This window comes from Frieseomelitta varia, unplaced genomic scaffold, assembly GCF_011392965.1.
Source record: "Frieseomelitta varia isolate USP_RPSP 00005682 unplaced genomic scaffold, Fvar_1.2 scaffold_182, whole genome shotgun sequence".
Classification (NCBI taxonomy): domain Eukaryota; kingdom Metazoa; phylum Arthropoda; class Insecta; order Hymenoptera; family Apidae; genus Frieseomelitta; species Frieseomelitta varia.
In genome coordinates this window covers 492,108-514,444 of record NW_025109550.1, presented here as the reverse complement: position 1 = coordinate 514,444, position 22,337 = coordinate 492,108, and the positions used below count along the sequence as shown (strand labels likewise).

The 22,337-nt window shown below is 42.1% G+C and overlaps 1 long non-coding RNA gene across 4 annotated transcripts in view; it reads right to left on the bottom strand.

Annotated features, from left to right (window-relative positions):
* LOC122538889 overlaps nucleotides 1-20,650 on the bottom strand; it is a 173,877-nt gene extending 153,227 nt beyond the window's left edge. For 3 of the 4 annotated variants that reach the window (XR_006308938.1, XR_006308941.1, XR_006308939.1), the window contains exons 1-2: nucleotides 20,071-20,650; nucleotides 19,730-19,838 (exon numbers count right to left, since the gene is read on the bottom strand). This is a non-coding gene — a long non-coding RNA (uncharacterized LOC122538889). Of the gene's footprint in view, nucleotides 1-19,725; nucleotides 19,839-20,070 lie in introns of all 4 variants that reach the window. The other variant, XR_006308940.1, reaches the window with a different exon arrangement.
* Between the last annotated feature and the right edge of the window lie 1,687 nt (nucleotides 20,651-22,337).

Below are 22,337 nucleotides of genomic sequence, written 5' to 3'. Positions count from 1 at the left end.
AAATTTTCGCGAGGCCTTCGCCATCGCAAGGGGACACCAACAACGTAGCTTTCGCCCAACCCTTTCCTCCGTTCTCTCCTCGAACGGAGAAATATGCGCGGGGAATTTTCGCGATTGCGCGCACGGGACCACAGGAGGATCCGGCTGTTGGTCGTGCCTAATAAACGTTCGACAATCCCGGCCGCGTATTCTCGGCATTCCAGTCGGCCAAGTCGAGGGAATTCCCGGATTCCGCGTGTTCCCTTTAGCTCCGGTAACGGTCCCGTGTCTCGCGACGAAACGATAGAAACAGAGGCGGAACGAGTCGACGCCAATCCACGGTTAAGAGAGAGAAGAAGAAATTAAGGGAGGGAAAAATACGAAACGACGTCGCTAGGGTTACACGCCTTTTGCTCGGTGTTGCTCGGAGCTCGAGAAGGGAGCGTGCGAAGGTGAAGACAGAGGGAGGGCTAAAGCACGCCGACGGAAATCGTCTGAAGTCATCCGACGAGAGGGGGCTGATTCGTGTCGGTCATTCAGGGTGTGAAAGTAAAGATAAGGCCTCCGCTGGCTTTAACCCGGGGCCGTAAATTTTTACGACAACCACTCCGTGTCAATGTTTCACGAAATTCCCGAACCACCGGGTGAAAAGGAAAAAAAACCGGACACGGAGGAGCTATCTGTCCGGGGATCTTCGAACGTGGAGATCGCGAGACCCTCTTTTCTAGATTCCTATCCACGAGGACCCGCCTCGATTATCTCGTTTTATTATGCAAAGTGCCTCTCTAATTCTCCGTGGCCCTCGTGTCGTTGAAACGATCGATCGAAAAACGAAGCAATAACAATGGATTGTCGATCGAGACTGGTCGAAGATCTGATAACACGTTAACGTTGATCCAAGGTAATCGTTCCGCTAACTTTTAAACAACAGAGGCTAAATGAGAACTCAAACAAATATTGAATATTACACACTGTCGGCGTAATGAGTATCGAAAATACAGTGTCTAGACAAGATGTAATAAAAATTGGATCCTCCTCCTTCATTATCGACACCGACAAGAATAACCCAATTTCCACCACGTAGAAATCAAAGCTCAACTTGTTCTACCTTTAATTTCACTTCTGAAATGAAAAATTTCCAATTGCCAACGACCATCCTACAACACGTGTCAATATCGAATGCTAATTAGAAAAGCGGAATTATTCGAAATTTCGAAACGGACGGACGTTCCTTCCTTCCAATTTGGTGGGAGTTTATCGACGAAGAGGCGGAGGACACGCGTCGACATACAATAATGTTCGATCCCGATGAAAATCTCATTTTTCGACGTGTGTACATTTTCCAGCGGCCCCTGGTAGATTTCGGTCGAGGGTATTGCGCCATCACGATGCTGGAAATATCAGGCCGGCCAGTATTATTGGGCAAGATGAAGTTATTTGGGTTAGGTCGGGTCGGGTTGCGTTATTGTCTGTCCGGCTCGAACTGGCTCACGTAATCATAGAGCAAAGCTCCTGATCCCCCTACCCGCGTATATACGTAAGACGCAAAATGGTACGTTTCCCCTTGCTCTCTCTTTCTCTCTCTCTCTCTTTCTCTCTCGAGGTGGCTTTTCCCTCCACGGCCACGGCTGAAATTGAAAAATGAAATTGATTCTGCCGGAGCCTTTGCAACCTTCGTACACGCTCTCTTATTAGATCTATTCTCTCTTCTGAGTATCACGGGGTCGTACGGTTAAAGCGATTAAAGAGTGCAACCCGGTTTCCACCGCGTTTCCACCGAGATACGCTGTATACATAGTATAACGATAATGATGATTAACGCGTTATTCGCTGGAGATAAGAACTCGCTCGGAGTGGAACTCTCGCTCCAGCTTGCAGAGGCGAAATTTCATTACGCGGTTTTAACACTTTGAACTTTCAGCTCTGAATTTTTACGGTACGATCGACTGATGGCGATTTCAGCGGACTTTCACAACGAAATCGGGCTCTGTTTCGAGCAAGAGGAGATTGTAAATGTTCACGAGCATCAGTTTTAATAGAAAATAAAATTCTTTTATCTTTCTCTTTTTTTTTTTTTTTTTTTTTTTGTTTTTAGCAAGTTACTTTATTCATATATAAGTTTCTTTCTTCTCCCAATATGCAGTGTAAATTACCTTGCCACGACATTTCGAGTTATCAAAATTTACAAAAATAACGTCCCTTACATTGAACGTTGCTTGATTGACGTTGCAATTAAAATATGTTTTTCCGTACATTTCCACTTCGTTTCAGATTCGATTTATGTCGGCGCTTTCTTTGCGAGACAAAGGCTCTGGTGTAAAATTGGACCGATTTCGGTGAATTCGCGAACGCAATACGCGACGACTCGACAATATCACAATGCAGAGATTAAATCGCTGTAAATAATTCTCGCGATCCAATAAAGAGGAACGTACAATAAGACCGTACTTAAAAGGCCGTTGGTACTCGATCAATCGAGGCAGAAAGGCGGAGTTAATAAGGGACGATCGCGAGCAAGAAATTCGAGGGCGAGGCTCGTCAGGTGTAAGAAATAAAAGAACAGGAGACACGGCGGAACGAGTGCCTGCTTTCCGATCGGGCGCGTAAAAAAAAAAAAGAGGAAAGAAAAAAAGAACGCGAGAACACCGACGCCAGTTACAAAACAATAGCCTTCCAGCAAAACTCGAAACGTTGCGCCGCGACCACCGTGAGCATCGTTTATAAAAAAAAAAAAAGAAAAAAGAATGAACGAACTTCCCGTCCGGTGGAACATGGCAACAATTTATTAAGGTATCCTTTTCCAGCGGGGCTGACAAGTCCCGGACAAATTGAGCGTGCGTTAACTCGATGGATGAATACATTCCAGTTGATGCGGCCGAAGAACTTCCAGTGACTCTCAGTCGGCCATTAATATGCCCGACTATGCGTCCCCCCCCCCCACACACACACACACATATCAACTGGATGAATTAGCGAAACGTAACACGATTGTAACGCTCTCCCGCATTGATAGATAGACAAGAGCGTTTCGAACGATAAACGACCAATTACGGATCGGATCGAGAGAATCGGAGATCACAACGACTCTCGAAAAGCGGAGATTTACGGTTGGTCATTTTATGGAAAAATCCTGCAAGTAGAAAATCGCGAGTTTCCGTGATGAAAGCAAGAACGGAGAAGTTCGGAGAGCTTAAATCCTTTAGCTTTCGAATCTTTCTTTCAGCCATCCTTTCTTTCCTCGGACCTCGAGAATTCAAGCAGATCCAATTTTCTTCCCCTCCTTTCCGGAATCGGTTGACGACTGACCGCATTATGTTCACGGAACGTTAACGTTAACGTCGACGACTGTAACACAATGTAAAACTTGCTCTCTGCTGGATATTCGATTAACCGGTCGTTAACTGGAAGTAACGCGAGTACGCGATAAATCCTGCATCGTTTGGACAGGATACGACGATGGAAATATGGGGCGCTGGTTTAAGAGCAGACGCCAGAAAAGCGTCTCTCGGTCGACACGTGTACACCCGATTCGAACGCGATCGGTGAAAACATCTGTCCCTCCGGCGTGAGTCAAAGATCGGCAGAGCGCAACGGGGCATATTTATTTCGGTGATTCCCTTTCGACGGAGGAGGCTAAAAATTGAATGCCGCCATAAATCATCGCCGATAAGAGAACGAGTTCTTAATGTGCGGACATCACCGCTACCAGGACCCGAAAGTTTTGTGCGTCCTTGTCCCGAACCAGCCCTCTTCTTCGTTCGCCAGTGTCTTTCTAACCCCTTTTCTGGACCACCTCGTGTCCTCTCCCTCCTCTCTCTCTCTCTCTCTCTCTCTCTCTCTCTCTCTGACCGACCCTATCGGTACGTAGCATCTACTACACCTCCTACCCTCGCTCGAACGCCGGTTTGTGTTTCTTGTGTATCCTTCGCCGCGAAATCAGATAAAAAAGTCTCAGTAGGGTGGGAAACAGAGTAGTGGAAGGACCTCAGTTTAGTTTGTCACCATCGTTTAAAGAAGGGTGGGGGATCGTGGTCGGCCGAAGGAACCAGCAGGATTTATTGGACTTGTCTTGGAGAAGAATCAAGACTCGTTGTGCTTGCCACGAGACCAGTCCTCCACCAGAAAGCCAATTAAATCGGTCGACAGTCCCAAAAGATTCTGAGTCTCCTGAGCTCCTACATCTCTCCGACTGGCCTTTCTCTCTCTCTCTCTCTCTCTTTCTCTTTCTCTTTACCTCCCGCCCTGACCTTTAATCCTCCTCGCGCGCTTCCTTTCTCGCGAACTTAAATCGGACGTCTTATCTTCAGACCCGATACGACATGCCTCGCGACTAATGTCCAACCAGCCGGCACTGACAAGAGGATTTCGTACAGCCGAAAGACGTTCCGGCCGGAGAGAAGGCTGGATAACTGTCCGTATTTTCAGAGAGATTGATCGGTAACCCGGCAAAAGGACCATCTCTTCCTCTCTCTTTCTCTCTCTCTCTCTCTCTCTCTCTCTCTTTTTCTATCTTTCGGGCCTGAGAAGGCGGAGTTCCACGGAACTCGACTGCATTTCGAATGCTCGCCGGCCGAAAGAAAATGATGGGTTTCGCTCTAATATCTTGAGAAATACATCTTTATTTTTTAGCCAGCCGTCGATGGGAAGAATCACTTGAGAATGGATCTCGATCGGTCCGAGAGGAATACCGACGTTGCTACGAACCTTCCCGATACTTCATCAACGAGACCCCAGCTTGTGCACGAGCAGCTATTAAAAGTTCAAATTCATACCAACTTTAGTTTAGTAACTGTACCATAAGTCACTACTCAGCAGATATCAATCTTGTATTATAAATAGATTTCATTCACACTAGAGATTGATCTAACTCTAAGAATCTTCTGAAGATGACGTAGAGATATTTCCAAGGAAAGTAAGACGGATGGAAATAAAATAGATTAATCATTTCGCTCATAATAACCACTCTCGCCGCAGACTAACAGCAGAGTAACAGCTTATTCGGCTTTGAATGTATATATTTAACGGGCAAATCGCGAGTGAATTCACGAATTAATTAATATTCCGAGGAAAATGAAACGTTTCACCGGGAGAATTTTCAAACGGGGGAAAGGTCTCTCTTTAAATCCGTTCGAATAAAGAGTAACCTGCCCGCGGCAGTGTATTAGTATCTCGCCATTAGGCGCCGGGTACCTTTCGAAATCCGTTTCAGGGGACAGGTTCCTCAATTTTTCAACGGGCAACGGTGCCTCAAAGAGGCAACCTCTTTTCACGGAACGGTGGACACTTTGCAGAGAGGTGCGTAGATTTTTTTTCGCGAGGTCGTTTCGGTGCATTCCTTTGCGTAGCGAGAGAGAGAGAGAGAGAAGAGAGAGAGAGACAGAGAGAGAGAGACAGAGAGACAGAGAGACAGAGAGGAGAGGAGAGGAGAGAAGGCCGGGGGAGCGGGCTTTGAATGCGAGACCGCGGAATAATTTATATGGAAAGTGAGAGAGACGCTTCTTGAGGAAGCATTGTGCTTGGACTTGAATTAAACATCACCCCCTTGACTGTGAGGTTCTGCCTGTGCCTCTTGGCGATGTCGTGACTAGGAGCTCCGGGATAAAGGGGGATCAATAGGGGCGCCAGGAAGTAGGGCTGCTACTATACAAACTAGTAAGGTATTCCTATACCTCCAACTACGTATCCCGTGGGACGTTACCTGCGTAACGAGACAGAAACTACGACTTGCTTCGCTATCAGAGACCGATTTATTGATATTAGTCTCGCAGTTCTACCACCGCCCTTCGCGGGAAATGCGCGAAAAAAAACTGTCGTGGAAGATATTGAAATCTCTCTGTTGCCCGCGATGTTTGAATTTCCCCTTGACTCGCGTTGAATTCCATTTTTCCCGATTTATCACACAACCTACCACTTAAAACGAGCTTTGGCAAAACCCGTGGATTCGAAGTTTGAATCCATTCGGACTTCAAACAGATTTCGAGCAGATTGAGGGAACAAAAAATCTCCACAGCGGGCGTAATTGAACTTTAAAAGCAGCGTCGGTTTATTGAGGTAACGAGGTGGTGCGCAAATTAAAAAGCGCTGCAGGAAGATTTACGTCTTTGACTTTTATTACGGACTGGAACGTACGGGCTCGCGCGGTAAATACGATAAAGCGGAAGAAATTTCCCCCCAAGTACGGTTATATACTCTGGCATTCGTCGCCGGTGCATGAAATAAACGGGCTTGATGAACCGGTGCACAATAGCACCACACGAGAGATGCATTTATGCCACGTTAATAAAAGATAACTCGCGAGCCATACGTGTTTGATTTACATTTTACTTTATTCGTTGAAAATTCCTTATCAATGTAAAGCTACTCGGCGCCGTGGCCACTATCGCGAGACCCTGTAACCAGCTGGACACTTATCGGTGACCTGAATAACAGTGACGTGCAAAAGTCTTTGGTTACAACCTCGTTTATAAGCGTCAGGACACACTCCAAGATTAAATATGTAATTTAAAATTACCAGGAAATTATCAAAAGCTTTTTCGCTTGAAACAACAATGCATGTTTGGCATTTTTATACGTTTCAACCTCGGATAAAGTCGCCTATTGTGAAAAAAAAAGGAATAACAGTGCAAATGTCTTTGGTTACAAACTCGTTTATAAGCGTCACAAGATTAAACATTTAATTCAATAAAATCAGCAGGAAATTATCAAAAGCTTTTACGCTTCAAATGACAATAGAGTTTGGTATTTCTATATGTTTCAACTTGTAGCATAAAGACAATCTGTCTGCCGAAATATTTTTGCACATGGCTACGCATCACACACGACCGCTGTGCACGTGATAATTGCACGCTGTTTCTTCAGAGTACAAAGGCACGTGCCTTTGGCAGTAACGTAACGAAGGTCCGTCATATGGCCACCGAACCTCGCGCGCAATCTACGAGAAAACGTGCCTACGAGAAATTGGCAAGTACGCGAAACATCGTAAATTCCATCGCCGATCGAGCAACCATCTGCCCAAGGAGAGTTAAAAAACGAGCCACAGCTTGGCCCGATGGCTCTTAAATTTCACGTGGCACTCGTTTTCGTAGCAACGGCGCGAAAGATAAAGCTGACCGATGGCCGTGCTCTCGTGTCGCCGGATCTGACTTTTTTCGCGTGCTTCGAAAACGACACTCTCTTTCGCTGTCAGACAATCAACTTTCTACTATAGCGGCGGAAGTACCAACGTTATCTACAACCGACTTGAGGCCGGACATTTCTTAGGTAGAAACAAAAAGAAGAAAAAAAGAGAAGAAACGAACCGTGTTAGGACATATTCTCTGGTCAACAAACAAGTTTTGAAACTCACATATGTGTATCGGTGAAGCGACTGGAAATTTATCAATGATTTGTGAAATTGCACGTAAAATTGCATTTTCTTTTTCATGGAAAATACAATCGAATCAATACAATCGAATTCGTTGAAATTTTGTTGTTGAGAACTGGTCTGAGAACTGAGAACAGATATTTTTTCCAGCCAGACGAAAACGCGTGCCAATTATCAGGTACGATAAAAGGTGCACGAAAAAATCATTCCAGTTGTTTCCATCCGAACAGAAACGCGACCGTTAAAAATAATCGACCAAGTCGGTCGTATTTTGGACAGCACAAAGACCAGATATATTCCCCTCACAGTGAAATTCGACGCAGATCTAATAAGTCTAACGAAATATCAACATCCTTCCCATTCTCAAAAATCCACAGAACATTCGTGAGAGCGGCCAAGGTGTTCACGAACGCGCCTCTCTCTCTCTCTCTCTCTCTCTCTCTCTCTCTCTCTCTCTCTCGTCACTGCAGACAGCGTATTCTGTCTTTTACGGACGGTTGTCATCGGCAACCTGTTCAAATACGTCCAAAGAAGAAAGCAGACAGAGTGTGACGCGTCCATCAAGTTCCAGGAAACTAATCCTTGTATCTCGGCGGCGTAAAAGGGAAACCTGCGGTCGTGTTTCTCATCGGACCTGCCAGTTTCTTCTGGCGCTTCCGCGCCGGTCGAACGAAACGAAGGAAAGGAACCATCCTGAAATAATATTTGAGAAATTCGTTGCTCGTGAATCTCATCCCGGTCGGATGACGCGGCTAACAAATGACTAACAAATATGTATACAAGTCACTCGGACTCGGATTCGAACGAGAACATCCGCAGCTGGCCTGGCCTGGTGTTCCCGCTTCATTTGCATCCAGCTTGTCCGCGGTTTCACGTTGCGTTCGCTGCGTTCAGCATCGATTACCAACGCATTGCTCAGGTGCGACAGAATGGAAATAATAACGAGCAGGTGCCGGCCTAATTAAATTTCGCGCCTAACGCCACCCGCCTCGTGGCACGTTAGGTCAATCTCGATATTTCTTTTTTTTTCCTTTTTTTCTCTTTCTCTCCCCGCCATGTGTCTCGGCACGTGATATTTTACTCCGGTGTCGCGTTACCGGGTTTTTTCTCCCTAGTTAAGCATCGTAACGACAGATTGAAACGGAAGAGTTAAATGCTATCGTCTCATTATCGAGCCATCAATAGATTCTACCTCGCAAATTTATATTTCGCACGAAACAGAAAAGTTTTGCACAACCATAGAAACAGAACTTGTGAAGATACTAAACGTTGAATCTATGTATGTTGAAACGAACGAGGTTCGAGGTTCCACCACCCTAATTGCACGAGATGATTTTTCGTTCGATTAATTTTTCGATTGACATTCGCGGCTGCACTTGGAGAAAAACACGGCACTTCGAAAGGGTAACACGCACGATTTCGGGTGCCATCGCCATCGGTCGAGGGTGAGTTAAATCGTTCGAACAACACGAAAGAGAAGGGAGAGGGAGAGGGATGGAAGAAAGGACGAAGTCACTGTTCAGACGCCGCGGCGTACTTGCCACGAAACACGGTGGAATATAAATTTATGGAAGATAAAGTTTGACGACGGCGATGGGAAGCAGAGCGGGCCCGGCAATGGTTTCAATGCGCCCCAAGGCGTTTTACTTTTCGAAGAACTTTGTTTTCTCACCGAAATTCCGGCCGGCAGCTGCAACAACAGCAACGAGAGGCTATGCCTATCCTTTCACTCGAACTTTACCTTTATAAACCTCGGCCCCCCGAACTTCTGAGGACAAAGTCCGCGCGCAGAATAACAGCGAGAGATACAGAGAGAATACTCTACGCGTATAGTTCGCAGCCGTATATAACCGATCTTTTTCTTTTTTTTCCCCTTCTCCTTCTTCTTCTTCTTCTTCTTCTTCTATCAGATAAGTGCACGACTACCGATCTTCGATCGGTGGAAATTTCGAAAGTTTACTTTCGCTGACATGCCGCGGGCGATATCGAAAGATAGAAGATGAAGGAAAATAATCGAGACGTTAGGCAAGATCGGATGGACAAAACACAACGAGACGAACGCGACAATGTCAAACATACGCCATGTCCATCTTTGCTTTGTTAAAAAATTTCAGCGATTATGAAAATAAATCTCATAAATAATAAGATCAATTTTCATACTCCTGGCATTAAATTTCCCACTGCGTTTGTTTCAGAACATTTCACTCCTAAAGTGACGTTACAGCGACAAAAATCAACGAGAATGTAAATTAATCGGGCCTCGGAACGCGAAAGTAGCTTTATCGCGCTCGAAACATTAGTAACGCGTTACTAACGCGGCGTCGATCATAATGACGACGTGCGAGTGACTCGAACCAATAACCTTTAAACGTTCGTGAGCATGAAATTTCGTTAACGTTTTGGAAGTCCGTCTCGTTTCGGTCGATACGTGATATTAATATTTGAAAAGCTCTTCTGGTAATGCCGAGAACATTTGCTTTCCCGACCAAATATTTGCCGCGAGCCGCGGAACGATTTTAACATCTCAAAGTACACACTCTCGCCGCCGCAAGACTATAACGCGCACCGTTTTTTTGTCTTTCCTTTTTCTTGTTAATCCTTTTCTCATTCTTCCTTCTCTCTCTCTCTCTCTCTCTCTCTCTCTCTCTCTCTTTTCCTATTTGGAAAACCTTGTAGCCATTGTGTACTCAAGAATGGTCCTCTACGCACGCGGCCAGTGTACAATGCACAGAACCAACGCGGGTATTCATTGTTTCTATTGTTTGTCTATACGCTGCTCCGCGTTGTCTACGAATCTTTAATTTAAAACACGAATTTCCATACAGTTTCGTGGTTCCTGTGCGCGCCGGCCAGCTCTCCCCGCCATTCCCCCCATCTGACCTCTCGCCGGCTCGAAAACGAAACTGTTTATCTCGATACTAACTTTCCCGCCTCTCTTTTCATACAAGATACGGTTATTCGAGCCGACTGAAGTTCAACATCTGAAAATTCAATTTTGAACTTTGCGCGGAATAATCTGCGTATATTACAAGATATACCGCCATTGATACAATAACGAAAGAACGAGAAAATACGGTAGGTATTTCTAAACTCGTGGCGCGCGCGCACGCGAGAGAGAGAGAGAGAGAGAGAGAGAGAGAGAGAGAGAGAATACCAAGAACACCTTTTTCCCTTATACCCCATGTATACTGGCGTACAAATCATCGCCGCCCTAAACGAATTCCACCATTTACCGTATCGTTAAACACCTATTCTCCGGGTGTCTATGGGCGACAATCAAACCGCCAATTCCTAAACCGCCCATAAACCAGAATCTATCGCTGATAGACCACGTGGCCACCCCGTGGTACATGGTCGCAACGTGCCAACAAAGCCTCGTCCCGTTGGCAGAAGATTCCCGGTCGAAATCGGCAACGAACAATCGCCACAATCAACGAACAACCCCTCCTACGTCACGGCGAACGCGTCGCGCCCCTCTACCGCCCATCCCCTCCGCTACCATCCCCGAAAGATCCGCGTGAAAAGTGCGAAAAGTTCGCTTTCTGCTCGTCCCCCCCCCCCCCCCCCCCCCCCCCCCACCCGGCTATCCGTCCGACAATTATCGCCGCGGGGATCGCGCCCACACGCGCAACTCGGTCACAATGACACCACGTCCGTGAAACGAGAGAAGACAGAGAGAAGGAAGAAGGAGACGAAAACGGGGACACGCGAAAGCGAGAAGAGAAGCAATGGAAGAGAGAGAGAGAGGGGAAGAGAGAGAAGGGAAGGAGATAGTAAAGAGGGTGGCGGATCATAAATTATCGAGAGGCAACAATGAGAAGAGGAATCCTCCCTTCCTATCTGCATGGCGACACCATGGCCGAAAGGCCAAATATTTACAGTGGCCAGTGGCAAAACTCGAAAGTAATAGATTCGAGATGACTTTTCATTTAACCGAGCACAAAAGGTAGCCGGCGTTGTTGGGCGAAAACTCGTAGCCACCCGCTGGCTTGCGGCCCACCGGGACAATGTCCCTTTCTCTACCAACTGCGCGGAGTCTGCTCCGCAGAAACGATTTTCACGAGAACGTCCGGAGGGGTGAGAAACGTAGAGGGTCCGCCGCCGCTCCGTTCGCCGCGCCGTTTGTCAACCGGACGCTAATTGTTATTGCCCGCTAATTTCCCCGGATGCGAGCCGAGTACCAGCCAACTCCAAACGACGATCGGCTGTCTGGAAACGCGCGTGCCCTATCTACTCGTGCGTCACGCAACGCCACGCTCTATCAATATGCATTTCGTCGCGCCATTATACTCTCGGGGTCTTTCATAACGCGTTCGTGGCATTTGTGTCACTCGCAGCCCCTTTCCCGTTCGTTTCTCAGAGTCGCGAGCTCGATTGGGGTTTGATGAACTACGTGGGTTCGGGGTTTGTGAACTTATCTCCACCCGTCCGAGTCAGTTGAACGTGAAAAACCGGACAGATATTTAGAGGGACGCGTCTTTCGACAACGATCGAAATTACGAAAGTGTGTCGTTTGTTCTTTGAAAATCTCTTGACAAAATATTTGACAAAGAAAAGACCGAGATAGAAAAATTTGCTCCTAGTTAGGTATTATACCCAAAGACTGAAACCGAAATATTGTAAGGTTTAGATATTATACCCAAAGACTGAAACCGAAATATTGTAAGGTTTAGGTATTATACCCAAAGACTGAAACCGAAATATTGTGAGGTTTAGGTATTATACTGGTATTTGTTCCTATATTATCGTAATACAACCGTTATTTAGGAAATTGGTTTTGATAACGGTATAAGACGATCGTACCGGTATTTTCATACGTATTTTATCGGTATTTGATGTTCACATTGGTAAAAATACCGAAATATATACCGGTACGGTACCGCTTTACTGACGAAAACACATTTTTCATTTTCTACGTACAGTGAACTCTTCATAATTATTAATATTCGGACATTATGCTATTCAAAATATTGTTGTGGATTTCGATNTGTTTATAATAGTAAATTTGGATTAATTTTTTAATAATATAATAGAACATTCATTATAGTTTATAGTAACATAAATTTTATGGCACATACTTTTCTTAATATCAAACAATAAACTGAACTATGTCGAAATGTGGCGTGGCAAAAATATTCGGACATTTGAAGAACTACAATATTTGAGCCTGAAAATTGTTAACATAAAAAATAATTAATATTTTGTTAGGTAGCCCTTAACATCTGCTAGCCGCTAATATAAATAAATTAAAAAGAACTAATAAAACAGCTAATAAAAATAAACAAAGTGTACGTGTATAAGCGTCATCAAATTTACTATCGGCAGCTTTATGAAAACATTTAATCATTGTCTCCTTTTCCTTTTCTAATATATTAATATTTTACTTACCGGTATTATACCGAAATACATCTACCGACCTAACATCGTTTCGATAGCATCATACCGGTATTCGCATCATTTCAATTTCATCAAACATAATCGAATAGTAACCTAAAAATACCTGTATTTTACCGGTATCCGTAATACCGATACGGTCTCTGGTCTGAAACGTTTCTCAACGAATTTGATCCTCGACGAAGTTAATTGTCGTCACCGAAGATAAATGTATTAGAGTTTTGTCTTAATAACGTTAATAAAGTTAATGATTAACGAGGCTGATACTCAAAGTGATAACGAGTACATAACCGTAAGGCGGTCTCCGTCTACAAACACGAGGGATCAAAGGGTTCGGGGCAAAGGACGACAGAACGCGAGTACGATCTCTGCATAGCCAGCGTACCATCTCGCTATAGCAAAGACGCTTTGTGAACTCGGTCGTCGTTTGTGCGAAAGAGAAACGTTAATTATTATCTCTCGCTAATTTCCCAGATGTCGTAGACAATTATCAAAGGCCACGCCAAGGATCGACCGCGCGAAACGCGTTTACCCGCGAATAAATGGGCCGAGGATCCTTTCCAAAAAGGAACACCTCTTTTCCTGCACTTTAATTGCTGGATTGCAGCCAGCTTCTCGATATATGGCACTGTGTCAGAATTGCCTGGCAGATATAAACCGTAACTGCGAGAAAATTGATATTATAATTCTATAAAGCCGTTGGTCGTTAGTTGGTTAATTATCGTAACGTAAACATATTTAACACATGCGCAATATTGTAAACATATTTAACACATGCGCAAGAAATATTAATCACTCGAGAAGTAGATGGGGAAGAAAATCGTAGAATTAAATACAGAAATTTAAATAAAACCAGGATTCAGTTAATATTTTTTCGGCAATTGTATCTAGCAAGAAATACACCAGTGAAAAGGCACCGATACAAAAGAAATAATTTTTTTGTAACATCTCACGTTTGATAAAATGAGAACGACGAAAGAAGACACTCTGTTTTTAACTACCCGGTATCATCTCCTCCCATTTGTAAAATCTTCTCTCATTACGACGACGATTACGCTGTCCCTGATCAATATAACCTAATAACTTTCTCTTCGTGATATCGAAGACACGAGATACGTGGCAGACGTTAATCGTCCTGGATCGGCCTTTTCCGTTCTTGTTGCCTCTCTCGTCGAACGCGCACGCCACTCGTGATACATTATGACTTCCTGAAGAGCGATCAAGACTCTTGACACGTTGCATACGAGTTCCTCGTCCGCATGCGTCCGAGAGAAAAGGAAGAAAAAAGAGGGAAAGAAGAGAGGAAGGACGGAGAGAAATCGGTATTACGATTTCCGAGAGAACAGCTGTCCTTGACACTGAACATACCGAGGTATGCACGGCCATTTCCGGTTGAACGAGATCGAACGCCACGTGGGTCGCGGAGGTGTGAGAGCAGCTGTGACTTTTGAGGAAAAAACGCCCAACTTCTCGACCCCGTGGCCGGCATCGTCATCAATACTTTTTGCACCGTGTGGCCGCGCAGCGGGAGAAACACCATCGACGACATCCTGACATTTACCAGCCCGCCGCTTTTGTCCCTGGATTTATAGAGGGCAGGGATCGTCTGTCTCTTCTCGAGACGCTTGCCGAAGCTTGAGCCTCTTTCCAACGCGGTATGTATGTACTTGCTCGGCTTCCCTATCGCTGGTCGTTCGATATCATTATTGCGACTCCCTCGATACATCACTGATCTAAATTCCTAAGCTAATTACGGGAAGCTCTATCGCACGCGAACCTTCAAGTCGCACGCGACTTCTGGGAGAGGAGGAATGATCGATCGAATTAGTTTTGTTTCCTTCTTTTTTTTTTCTTTACTTTCCTTTGTAAAACATTGATTATGTCGGTTACAATTCGTGTTTGAAATTTTCAGTATTCTATTTGGACGAAGAGCACTTTAATTACAATTAATCCTATCAATCTTCTTCGAAAAGATCGTGTGGCACATTTACATTAATAACAACGCGACGAAGGAACAAAAAATTCGTAGAAATGCGAGCAACTTCGGAAGGATCGGTATATCGCTGGCAGAAGGGCATTTTCGAGAACTATCGAGCCGTCTGCGAAGGAAGAATATCCGGATTCTGGATGTACTACTTTGTCAAGGTTCTGGAACAAGGCAAAGATCCCAGACGGATCAAATTCCTACGGAGGAAGTGTTTGAACAGGACGCCTATACAACCCTCTAGGTCCATTGCTAATAGCTGTGCACCCTGGATCGAAAACAGCGACGTGCTCGCGTAATGTTCGCACACAGATACCCCAGGCCGTCACCGCCGTCGAGTATTAATGCGATAACTAACAATAACAAGGTTCAGCCCTCTCTAGTGGGCCTTGCAACGTGGTGTACACCGCGCCGCAAACTCGTGTCTATACGTGAGTCCATGTATTTTCGTGATTCCGCGATGCCTCCGGCTCCGAGGCTTCCTTTATAGGTCGGACACGACGCACTGAGAACTTTGATCGTCGTGTTACACTGTGGCAAACCACCGATACAGTCGAGGCTGGATAATCCCTTTTCAAGTAGGGACCGAAGGGTACTTTACCTTCGGGCAGGTTTGCCCTCGTTCAACAATCCCTTCTCCACGTTCTTTCTCGCCTTAGGACACCAGAAACACTGTTTCACCACGGGATTTCCCTTCTCATTACAGTAATAGACCGAACACGGATTTCGTTATTTCACCGTACCGAAAGTATAATACCATTGTGCCGTTTCGTCGCTTCGATCGTTACTGTCGGTTAAATAACAAACGAACACAGAGATTTACGTCACAAAATTCTTGCGATTTACGTTACGCGTTCGAAATGTTAGAAGATTTTTGAAAAATTTCAAAATGCGACAATTTTTGCATTCAAACTTGCATCGTTTTCAATAATAAGTTTTACGAATGATCTCTACTCTAATTTACACTTAGCACGAAATCATTTTTGGAAAAGCGTTTGACATTAAGAGCGAAGGGAGAATGTCTTGAATTAATTGTATTGCTCGATATTAGCGTAACTGAACGTCACTCTCGACAATCCCTCTGATTGTGAGATACGCTTTCTCGCCGTGGGCCAAGAAATATACGACACTTTCGCGAGATTTCTGTTCTTCTTGTTGCTATAACGAATAAAACGCGATGTTTTATCTTTTCGACAGAATTTTCCAACCCGCGGGTTATCTAAAAATAAAATCTGCTAGCAAGAACCGCGGGGGAATTTCCTCGTGGTAATTTCAAATTTACCGGAGGTTTATCGCAGCGAAACTTACTAACGATAGCAAGTGTCAAAGTTTCGCCAGCAAGGACGAACAAAATCGCCGGGGATTTTTCGTAATAAATTTATTAATTCTTCGTTCCTTCGTTCCGTGCTTCCACGGGAGAAAAAAAAAAACTTTCGTCCTTATTGTCCGACAGAATCGTACGACGGCGGGAAACTTCTGATCCGCGCGTGCGTTCACGAAGCGAATTCCTGCGCACGAAGGGATCTCGTGCACGCACGCTATCAGTCTTCAAGGAGAAACCTCCCTTTGACGGGGGCTTAAACGACGGCCAGGAGAACCTTTGATCGCGTTACACTTTCGGCTAACCATCGTCACGATAAAGACGAAATAACAGAAGAAGGATAATCCTTTTTCTCTCCCCGAGAAGAGATTCGGAGAGTCCCGGGAGTCGAAATCTCACCTCGAGGCAGGCAGGTGCTGCACGAACGCGGAACACCCTTTTTTCAGCATTCTTCTAGGGAATACGAGGTCTCGGTGACATTGTTGACCCTCTGCCACATGGCGTTTCGCATATGGCGCACGTTCTGTTATTTTTATACAGTTCTCGTTTGATGAAATTCAGCACGCAGCGAAGATGGGTATCACGATGACAGATTGGAGGCTGGAGCCGCGAAAGATTACAGCTGCGTACGATTACCGGGTAGATACCGAAGATGTTGTTCGACACGTGCACGATATAGTAGATTGTAATTCTTTAAAACAGACGCTGTCAGATCGAAAATGAGAACCAGAAGAATATAGGAAGCTTAATAGAGCGAAGGAAACGTTGGATTACTTCGAAATATTAATTAAATATATCTCCTGTTCCCCAACATCCCCAACATTTTTCTTTTATTCCGTGATCTATTCAATGGTACGTGCATAACGTTCAAAATGCATCCATTTAGAGATTAAAATAGACGATCCGTTTAGATTCGATGCAAATTTCATTACGTATACCAACTACGATTTCTGATGTATTCGCGTTGTTTCCTTACGTTGTTCGGTAACTGCAGAAGGATTAATAGGCGATGACTAGCGTAAAGTCAATCATGTGAAGTCTCGCGTGAAGTGCGCTCCGTTCATGAAAATCGTGGCAGTTTAATCAGAAAACTGTAGGGAACAGGACTCACGTAAGTACCCTCCATCGTTGGAATGTAGGGGCATTTAAGTAGATGGAGGGTATAGACCCCTGTCTACTCCATTTACTTTCAGCCCGAGGGACCTTCCCGATATATATCCCAATATTCCTGGTAACAATGATGAATCACTGCAGAGCACCTCTTGCGCAAGAAGTTGCACATCCACTGCGCTTGTAACGTCTCTTTGCCCCCCCCTCTCTCTCTCTCTCTCTCTCTCTGCATCTCTTTTTTCCTATGTCTTCTAATGTGTCTCTTTCTCTCTCTCTTCCTCTCTCTATCTTCTCGATTCTGGTTTCATCTGTATCCTCTTCCTCTTTCTCTGGTCTCTTCATGATTCTCTCAAATACTCATGGACCTGCTTTAACCGTAATAATGCGTTCCAGTGCCCGGCGCGGTTACGTAAAGCCTGATGTAATAGTCGGATAAATAAGTGCATCCCATTCCCAACATTAATGCTTACTTTGAAAACTTTCGTGCATTTGCTTTCGTAACGAAAAAGGGGACGATACTCGTTGAAAAATACAACAGACAATTTCGAGGGAACTGCGAGATTGCATTTCGAGATGCCTCCAGAACGATGTACTCGAGATACATAAGATGTATTCGAGATGGATCTTTCAAATATTCATTCTAATGAATTTAATCAACATTAAGTGATACATTAACCACTTATCACAAGGAACGAGAAATTAAAAACCAATAATTCCTACGGATACTGCACAACAATGCAGTAATAAAATACGATAATAGCTGAATAAAATGAAATTCGAAAAATATAGGGTTAAAATATTATTTAACTCGTTTCATTCAACAAATTGCTAAATGATTTCAAGCTACTCGAATTTCCGTCTCGTAACAACACGTAATTAACACACGTTATAGACGGATATTCGACGAGATAATTAATAACGCAGCTAACTATGTACACATTTGGTATCAACGAAAATTGACGATCATCTATAACAGCCAGAGTGCAAAATAGCATCGAGTGTTTTAATCTATCTGCCTCCTCGCCACGTAAAACGCCGCGGGTGTGTATAATACATGACAAATCGTCCTTCCCACGTTTGCTAACCAACGTAATTGCATACATGTAGCGTCAAGCAACAATATACATATATACATTTCTTGCACGAAACAACTTTTTAAAGCTGCGTTTCGTTAAATCTTTATCCAGTCGCTAACCAGCTCATTTCATAATGCGTACGCGAGAAGAACAGAGACGACGAATGAAAGAAGAACGCGATTATTTATTGGCACGATAAATCAGCAGCTGAAACGCGTTCACTGCGACCAATTAGCGTTGGATGTTAAGATCGTTGGGTCAGAACCCATGTAATAATGACGAATCAGTTCAGAGCCGGTCTGGTGGCACGGCTGACTGCCTCTTATTAATAAATTCGCTTCCCATGCGACGTCCTATGAATCATTCGATAGGCAACAGGGGAGATTCTATTAGACTGATTGGTTTATGCCTCTATGGTTCAACTCGTGCCTATTCGTCTTCGTTCTTAGGACCAACAAACACATTTCTGCCTGGTTATTCCTCCTCTATATCGGAACCAGCCACGAATATCCAAGTAGACAGCCAGTATTTGCTTAAAGCATGACACCGCTTTATAGTCGTGCGTAGGAAAACAATATATGCTCGCCTTTCTCTCTGGTATCGACGAAAAGAAAAAAAGTGGAGACACTGAGACGCACTGCATGGAACATTGATAAACGTGTTTTCACGGGTTAATAAAAACCAACGAGGGGATAAACTATCTCCTTTGAAATCGAACTCCAGCGAAAACAATATCGTATCTATCATCCAGTATTTTCAACACTGAAATTTATAATTGAATGTTATTTAATAGGTCTATTTTTGCGAAAGAAGAAATCTAAAAATTTGATGCTTTCTTACTAAAAATAATTGATTCCATATTTTGATGAAGTTTTTTTTAAAAAAAAAAAAGATTAGAGTCAATAACCAAAATTGGTATAAAAACCTTTATATAAATCCACACAAAGATGCTTAAGTGTTCAATGATACCAGCCATCATTTGATCCCCGTTCGACCTACTTTGAAACTCGAGCACATTAATTCCAAAAACATTCACCATCGAGAAAAAAGAGAAAGGACTCCACAGGTCCGCTTTGTTTAACGTTCGTTGGCTAAAAACTTGTGATGTAAGTGCAGTCTACCTTACATTAAATCATACTCCATTTTGGGATTAACTCCCCTAATTTATTGACTTCGTTTCTAACTGGGGAGCCTGAAATCCCCATGACTCGGAGGTAACATTGTTTTGCAGGGGCAAAACTCTTATAGGAATATGCTAAATCATCATGCGGTTCAACCTCGAATAATATATACATACCGCATGTTTATAATCATCGCTGACAAGATACTTTATGCATATTCGTTACGGCGGGAATAATTGATGAATTGCTCTCTCGATGAGAGATAATTGAGAATACATGTCTTACAACACGTTTCCAGGATGAACAACATTACATTGAATATCTATACTACGTTGTATTAAAGTAAACATGTAAAAATGTATGTGCATGTGACTTACGTACAACATTCTCTCACAAAGCAGCTTCAAGGTTAAAGATTTCTTTGTTCAAACTACGGACATTGGGATGCACGAAGCTCCATCGTTTATTGCGTCTATTTCTCAAACTTTATCTGTCGAAAATTAATTATTTATGAATAATGAGAATTTTCTTAATAAAGAACAGAATTTATCATACGATTTACACGTATTTTTAATGATATTAATTGTAGTTTGTTACAGATATAGGTTACGATTTGAAATTATGATTTAGCAATAAAACGAATTCGAGATTACACTTTGCAATAGGTACATATGTAAGTTTAAACAATAATGTAATTTAAGTGTTAAATCTAATTCACTTACGTATAACGAAGGAAGTAAACGTTTTTTCTTCGATTAACAATTCTCTTCTTAACACAAAAATATAATTGAAATGAAAAGTTAAGAGCTCACGCAAGCAAACGCACAAGTATAACTGCGACTGATTCGTGTGACCGTAGTTCAAGGTGCTGCCACCTGTTGGGGAAATGCTGAAAGTATAAAAGTTAGAATTTATATCTGTAAATAGCGGTAAAACGAGCTTGAATTGTATACTGTAACATGTAAATTTCGAAATTGATAATACGTAAATTCTAATTCTAAATGTTAATTCTAATTTACTTACATCTAACAAACAAACAGATGTTTCTTTTCTGATTAATTACGCAACTTAACACAAAAATATGATTAAAATGAAAACGAGAAAGCATACACAAGCGAGCCATGCTTACAATTCCGACTAATTCGTGTGACCGTAATTGTAAGTATCGCCACCTACTAGAAAAACGTTAAATCTTTGCACCCTCTATATTCCTTTCAAATTTTAGCGGGACAAGTTATTAAAGCTAATAAATTTTCTGTGTTAATAAATTAGCAGATTTAATAAAGAGTAAAAACCAAATAAGAAAATCTATAACTTATTACAAATGTGCACATGCTTCGAAGTCTGTATTATAGTATACTTAGAAAATTATTAAATTAATAATAGAAACTCATGAAATTAGAAAAGTAACACCTCAAAAATATATTAATAAAAATACTTCTTATTTGTGTATGTAGAAATTTAGAGAAGGCAGTTATATAGACATATTATATTTTAAAGTGTAATTTTATTCGTATGCGAACAAAAATGATCCATTGAGATATGTCACTGGCATCATTTAGAGTATAATATACACGTACATTTATATAATTCCACTGTCGTCCATTACACGATATAAAAACTGTTACACCATTGCAATAAATAGAATTGAGTTTTTTATCTCTCATCATTGAATTTCGAAGCAAGCACGCCCTTATATACAAAATATTTTTCATATTATTAATATTAAATATATTTGAAGAGACATGAGTATGAAAATTTCAAGTAAAATCATTTATGAAATTTTTTTTAAAATATGTATATACTTGAAATTTGTTCATTCTCGATAATTTTAAGTCCCTGCGAAAGGGGTTTAGCTGTCCATGTAAAAATTTCATGACAGTCCCTTTACACACTGACACAACTAGCTACAAGTTTTACATCATTATCGATGTGCACGTTTCACAAAATAAATACCGAGTTCGATTTTTTACAAAATATATATTAGGATATCGCACTTAAGGTAAATGTACATGATAAAACGCGTAAAAAATATACAATGAGTTCCTCTATCAAGAGGCACTAACGACAAGGAACACAGAAGTGTCGCATATAGATCATACGTAATTGTTCGTTCATTCATATCCAATTTCGCACTCAGAAAATTCTTTTTTTTTATCATATCACTTGTTAGGCATTTAATCTTAATTTCTGTTAGACAAAGAAATTAAGAATATAAGATACGTGTAGGTATAACGATAACGATACTTTTCAATACAATATTTTCGATACGATCACATATGTCCAGTTCCAATATTTGTCTACTAATCAAATTTAATTATAATATTTGACAAAATGATCGTTTGTTTCGTTGAACCACTTTTTTTTAATACTGATAAATTACAGTAAAGTTGTACACATTTAAAATGATACTTAACAAGTTAGTGTTTCTTTACTTTTGACGTTATTGAGATAATAAATATAATATGTGAAATATTAAAGATATGATTCTTCATAAAAGTTTAATATTTACATAACATTTATAGATACACCCACATGTATCTCAATATATTTCATAAAGCTTACAACACATTTACATACACTCAGTTTTTATATTTAAGCTAATTTAACTAATTGGTCCTATAATTATAACTAGATTATAGGACGTGTAATTAAGGAGGCGTGAAGTAACAAGATTCTCTAAAGAAAATATATTTCAATAACCACCTAAAACTATCGTGATAATTGAAAAAAAAAGGAGAGACACGACAGTACAACATGTATACAGAGAATAATTCTTTTGTTTTCTATTAGTGCAACCATTAAGCGGTTGGTACGTCACTATATACTTGTAGAAATGGAAACACACATTTGTGTGTTGTATTGCACGTTAATTTATGAAAGAAAGAGAGAAAATCGTAAAATACTAAGAATACAAACATATTTTATACATATACTCAATGTATTATAAATTTATTACTGATTTAATAATTCAAAATATCGAATAATT